This window comes from Vigna unguiculata, chromosome 10 (genome assembly GCF_037176805.1).
Source record: "Vigna unguiculata cultivar grain cowpea cultivar isolate G323 ecotype 2 chromosome 10, ASM3717680v1, whole genome shotgun sequence".
In the NCBI taxonomy this organism is placed as follows: Eukaryota; Viridiplantae; Streptophyta; class Magnoliopsida; order Fabales; family Fabaceae; genus Vigna; species Vigna unguiculata.
Window position 1 is genome coordinate 21,159,644 of NC_140801.1, and position 6,486 is coordinate 21,166,129.

The 6,486-nt window shown below is 28.7% G+C and overlaps 1 pseudogene; it reads right to left on the bottom strand.

Annotated features, from left to right (window-relative positions):
- Nucleotides 1–829: 829 nt before the first annotated feature.
- LOC114171282 (putative beta-1,4-xylosyltransferase IRX10L) lies at nucleotides 830–3,479 on the bottom strand (annotated as a pseudogene).
- Between the last annotated feature and the right edge of the window lie 3,007 nt (nucleotides 3,480–6,486).

The following is a 6,486-nucleotide window of genomic DNA, read 5'->3' on the forward strand; positions in this document are numbered from 1 at the left end:
TAACTTAATAATATTATAATATTATCACCTACTAATATAATTTCATATTTATTTACACAAACACAGTAACGTTGTGTTTACGCTGGTTAAAAGAGAATTACATTATGTTATTTTAATAAGTAATATATTTATGGCTGTTTTATTTTTATGAAAAACACTAATCTGTATAGTTAATAAAATATTATAATAAAATTTAACAAAATATTATATTATCACGCTTTATCTATTAAATGCATAATTTATAATATCTTACATAGTATATATCCAGTACCAGATTCTGTTGTATGATTCCATTTATTAGAAGCCAAAAGTACATATTTTAATAATTAATTTATAAAATTTAAAATATCTCAAAGTTGGACAATAAAAATATAAATATAAAACGTAGTACATTTAAATCATAAAACTGTTTTACTAAACTTTAATACGAAATATTTGAAAAAAAAGACTTTGTTGAAGATTCTTACACTCCATCAAATACTTGATAATGCAATAAGTTGCACCACGTCTTTATCTATGGACATCTCTATCTTCAAAATAAGTTTTTCTACCAATGTTTATCTGTAACTGTAGAAGACTTTTCCTAACACTTAATGGAAAATTCAACTTCACATAATAAGGATAACATGCAGTTGAATTAAATATTCTTATGCGGATAAAATCTCAATAACTAATTTTAATTGTGGTCATTTAAATATTAAATAGTGACATCAAAATAAATATAAAATAATAAATTATTATATATATATATATATTATTAATATTGAAATAAAAATAAACTATTATCTAAAATAAAAAAGAAAACGGTAACAGCAACAAATACTCCTATCTAAAATATGGCTTCTAGTAAGATAGATGTGAGTATGGTATTCAACTTTAGAACCTCCTCCTCAGCAACAAATACTTCTATCTTTTCTCATGGGATTGCATCAGCAAATTGCAAAACAATGTCATCTACAATAATAACAGGTATGCAACTAAATATCATAGCCTCTACCAATCTTAGGCTCCAACGGGTCCATCCAAGTGGGTATACGCAAAACACAGCTACTGCATGTCCTTAAAGTACGTGGTTGGATGCTTAGTGGAGACATCAAATAGAGGATTGTCCTTAAAAGTTCTCCCACACTGCTACTCTTGCACCTCTGCAAGATTACACAACATGGCCCGTTTATAGTTAGTCCAAATTACAATAGTTATATGAATCAAAGTCCCTAGTCATTGCATCTTTTATAAGAAAATGTAAATCAGATTTCTTATGCAGCTATGATATAGAAGAAATAAAAGGCTACACACTCGGACATTCTTGTTTAAACTTGTAATAAGGCCTACCTTGCATAATAACCACCTTCAGAGTCATTGCCAACATCATAAAAGTCATCGAAAATACACAAAAATGACCTAGGAGTCTTATTAGGAATTAGGTGGGTGTGGATTTTCTTGGTGAAAAGTATGGAGAAATGGTATTTGAGCCCTCTTTCGGGCATATGTGATTCCTCTGTCCAAAGGTTTGAACCAATGTAGCACGCTTTAGCAGTTAAAGAATCCCCTCTTTCAATTGCCTTCTCTTCCATATACAAATTAATATAAATATATAATAAAAGTGGTATAAATAATGAATGTTGAAAATAATGCACAAAATTTGTACCTCGTAATGAAAACATGCCCCAAAATTTTGAGGAACCACAAAGAAGTGATGTGCCCCCTATGTGAGCCTTCAATAAGGTCAGTTGGAAGAAATAAGCTTTATGGCACTTCTTATCATTTGTGGTCATTGTATACAGGGGTATAAAACCTCTTCTAGATTAAAGTTTCAACAGGGCCAGATAAGAGAAACCGGTGATTAAAGATTTTAGTTGCAAACATATGGTTGAGGCATCTTGGATCTTTTTGCAGAATTTTCTTATTATACTTACTTGGAAGTTCATATACAAAAACCTTCAATCTCACCACGGGATTATCTTCCAATAGATCATCAACACTACCTACAGTTGGTTTAACCACAACATGCTTATAACCTCACAAATTTAAAAAGTGTATTAGATTTCAATATATCTCTAGAAATATAATTGTTTAATATAATTAATTGAGAAAGTACAAATAAAACTCTGACCGTGTATAATTGCATATATGAAGCAGCATAAATCTAGATACTGAATAAGAGCTTAGTTTATAAGTTTCATTAAACCATGTGGTTTCAAACTATTTTAATCCAATACACATAAAACATGAGAAAATATGACCAAATCAATTGAAAAGCCTCACATTCAACTACCACATATTTCCAGCTTATTTATTCAAAGAAAATAGTTAGTTGCATTTTATGGCCAACCCTTTTATTTTAATCCCATTTCTGGATGAAATCCACTATGGTTTACCATGCTAAATTCTCTCTCCCTATAGCAATTATCTAAGATTTAAATAGACATCGTTAACCTGCTTCACATTTTATTTATTTCTTATTATTGGTGTAGGATATTCATTAAATAGTAAATATTCACAGTTTTGAAATATTCTCATTTAAAACACAACACTTTTAGTTTCAAGTATACTGCATAATTGCCCATTGATCTTTATTTATACCTCTCTTCTCTTATTTGATCTCCTTCCCAAACCCCAAACCCAAACAAATCCTTCCTTAAGAGTTACACATGCATTGAAATGAGGAAATGTTCTAGCCACGTAATCTAAAAAGTAAGCTTTTTGCCACAAATGCAGACAACAATATCCAAGAGGCCTTTCTACTTCAAGTGGTATTTTTTGATTCCAATATATTTTATTGAAGTAAATATTAATAAAAATAAATGTTTAGCACAAATTTTGGCAGCAAGTAGAAGAAAGTTTTCCTGCTCTCTCCAAGCACGAAAAAAAAAATTGAAGCCTTGTCTACCAATTTTACAAAAAGTTTCCATACTACATTTCAAAAACTAAAAAAGTAAGGACCAGTGTTGTACCTCTGAAAAAAATTGTCAGCGAGAATTATTTCCTCTGTCTCCTTGAACTTCTTTCTAACATCCAAATTTAGGTCCTCGAGCTTTGAGCAGGGCTCAAACTCATTTGCAATATCCCTCACCGTACTAATGATAATAAAATAAGCAGTACATTATAAAGATACATAATGGATATTTTAAGTCATACATTACGAAGACAGAATTGATAATATAAATCATATGCAATATCCCTCATCTTCCTGAAAAATGTTTGTGCAAATATAATGACTATTTCACTCTTCACCGAATACAATACAATACCTTTTTCTCAGATGGTATAGCTACCCCATTTGTTGCATTAGATGACCCCGTCCTATAATGAGTACTTGAAATATCAGATCCATCAAACAGAAAGAAGAAAAGAAGAACAACCAAGAAGCAACTAAAAAGTTAATAAATTAAATAAATAGAAAGAAAAGTACATTCATCAAATGAAACAATAAATCGTAACATGTACCTTCTATGTGCTATTTTAACAACAAACACCATCTCCCCAGCATTTCAAACGGCTACAGAAAAAGAAAAAATAAGCACACAGATAAATGAAACGCCTTTTCTTGAAGAGACATAAAAAAAAGGTTTTCTGCAAAGATCAAACATTTGAAAGCAAAATACATAAAACCCAAACCAAGATATGATATAGTTGTAAAATTGTAAAATGGTAAAGACAGAATTGGGAGACATGAAGCATAGAGAACAACACCATCAAGAAAAACATGTACAAAAATCAAGACAGAAACATAGACATCTTCATTTCAGTCATACTTTTTCTTCAATCCACAACCATACACATTACAAAAAATCTTACCCTTTATTCAATCTACAACCATAGACATCGAAAAAGCAACTAAACACACAATAATGATATTAAAAACAAAAAATAGTAAATATACTTCATGAAAACAAAAGGTTTAGGTTTTTCTTCAAAACAATGAAAAAACAAAAGGTTTAGGCTTTTCTTCAAAACAATGAAAAAAGAAGAAGTAGAAAACAAAAGTAGAAGAAGACCATGAAGGAGGAGAAAGAAAACTCAAGCTACTGACTTTAACCAACTATTAAAACGTACTAATCCAGAGGACACCATCTTCATCACAAAAAACCTAAAAAAAAAAATAAACCTTTCATGAAAAAAAGAAGAAGGAACACATAAGAATTAAAAGAAAAATAAATAACACCATAAAAAATAACAGAGAAATCTGAACATAGCTTTCAATAAATACTAACCCACTGCTACAACATATTTAACAGAAAAAAAATTACAGAAACATAACCTTTTATAAAGAAGAAGGACCACAAAAGAAGTAAAAAAAATAGCACAATGAAGAACAACAAACAAATCTCAACAACAAACCACAAATAGACGAAAAAAAGAAAAGAAAAGAAGACCACCAACAATAACATCATCATCCTCAGTCATTCTATTTGTTCAAAAATACTTTCTAAAAACGAAAACTTGAACCTTTTCTTCAACCCACAATAATAGATGTATCAAGTATAAAAAAAATAAATACAACAACACCATCAACAACAACAAAACATGTTCAAGATTTTGTTAAAAATACCTTCTAAAAATAAAAACATCAGTGTTTTCTTCAAAACGAAACACATTGCAAAAATTAAATCTTTCACGAAGTAAAAAAAAAAACAGAACAACAACAACAACAAACACAACAACAACAAACACAACAAAAAAAAAACTTAAGTTGGTATGAGGAAAAAGAAAGAAGAAGGATTGAAGAAGAAGGAAAACGGAAGAAGAAAAAAAGAAATTACCTCGACGAAGTTGATTGCCTTGGAGAAGAAGATCCTACCGATTGCCTTGCAAAAATTAAATCTTTCACAAAGTAAAAAAAAAATAACAGAGTAAGAAGAAGAGAGAAAAAAGATCCTTGAAGAAAAAAGAATAAATTAAGAAATAGAAAAAAAAATTACCTACACCAATCAAAACTTCTGTCAACCTTCAACAAAAGTAAATAGAAAAAAAAACTTAAGTTGGTATGAGGAAGAAGGAAGAAGAAGGATTGAAGAAGAAGAAGAAGAAGAAAAACAGAAGAAGAAGAAGAAGAAGAAGAAGGAAAATGAAAGAAGAAAAAAAATTACCTCAATGAAGTTGATTGCTTGGGAGAAGAAAACCCTACCGTCAACATTCAACAACAACAAACTGGAAATTAAAAACAAAACGAAAACCTAACTTGATATGAAGAAGAAGAAAGAAGAAGGATTGAAGAAGAAGAAAAAAAGCTAACCTCGAGTAAGCTGATTGCTTTGGAGAAGAATGATTTTGCTGTCTGACAACGTCAATCAATATTTAAAAAAGACGTTCGAACCGCGAAAACACAACAACATCAAAAAGAAAAAAATACCCTCAATTTTAACCATGTGTTAATAAATTAAAATGTCTATTTCAGTAATTTACCTACACTAGGAATTTCTTAGATATATAGTAGATAATCCCTTTGACAATTTGCAACAAGTTTCTTCTGAAATTTTGAGCAATTTTTTTGAAAAAAACATGATTTATTTAAATTGTAAATAGTAGAAAGTAGTAAAAAACAATTGAAAAATTGTTACCTAGAGATTGAATTTTTTAAATTTAGAAACAAATTGCATTTGAGTATCCACGAACCTGTTTGTTATGAAATTTTGAGAACTTTTTGTACATAAAAGATCAATTATTTGAATTGTAAATAGTTAAAAATAGTAAAAAGAATTAAAAAAAGGGTTACCTAGAGATGGAATTTGTCAAATTTAAGAACACAAATCCTATCCTAGTATTGGCCAACTCGGTACTTGCGAAATCTTTAGGAATTTTTATATATAAAATATCAATTACTTAAATTGTAAAGAATTAAAATTAGTAAAAAATTAAAAAAGTGTCACGAAAAGAAGAAAATTTTCAAATTTCATAACATCAATAATCCCTTTGACAATTTGCAACAACTTTCTTCTAAAATTTTGAGCAATTTTTATGAAAAAAAATGACTTATTTAAATTGTAAATAGTAGAAAGTAGTAGAAAAGAATTGAAAAATTGTTACCTAGAGATTGAATTTTTTAAATTTAGAAACAAATTGCATTTCAGTATCCACGAACCTGTTTGTTATGAAATTTTGAGAACTTTTTGTTCATAAAAGATCAATTATTTGAATTGTAAATAGTTAAAAATAGTCAAAAGAATTAAAAAAAGGGTTACCTAGAGATGGAATTTGTCAAATTTAAGAACACAAATCCTATCCTAGTATTGGCCAACTCGGTACTTGCGAAATCTTTAGCAATTTTTATATATAAAATATCAATTACTTAAATTGTAAAGAATTAAAATTAGTAAAAAATTAAAAAAGTGTCACGAAAAGAAGAAAATTTTCAAATTTCATAACATCAATAATCCCTTTGACAATTTGCAACAACTTTCTTCTAAAATTTTGAGCAATTTTTATGAAAAAAAAATGACTTATTTAAATTGTAAATAGTAGAAAGTAGTAGAAAAGAATTGAAAA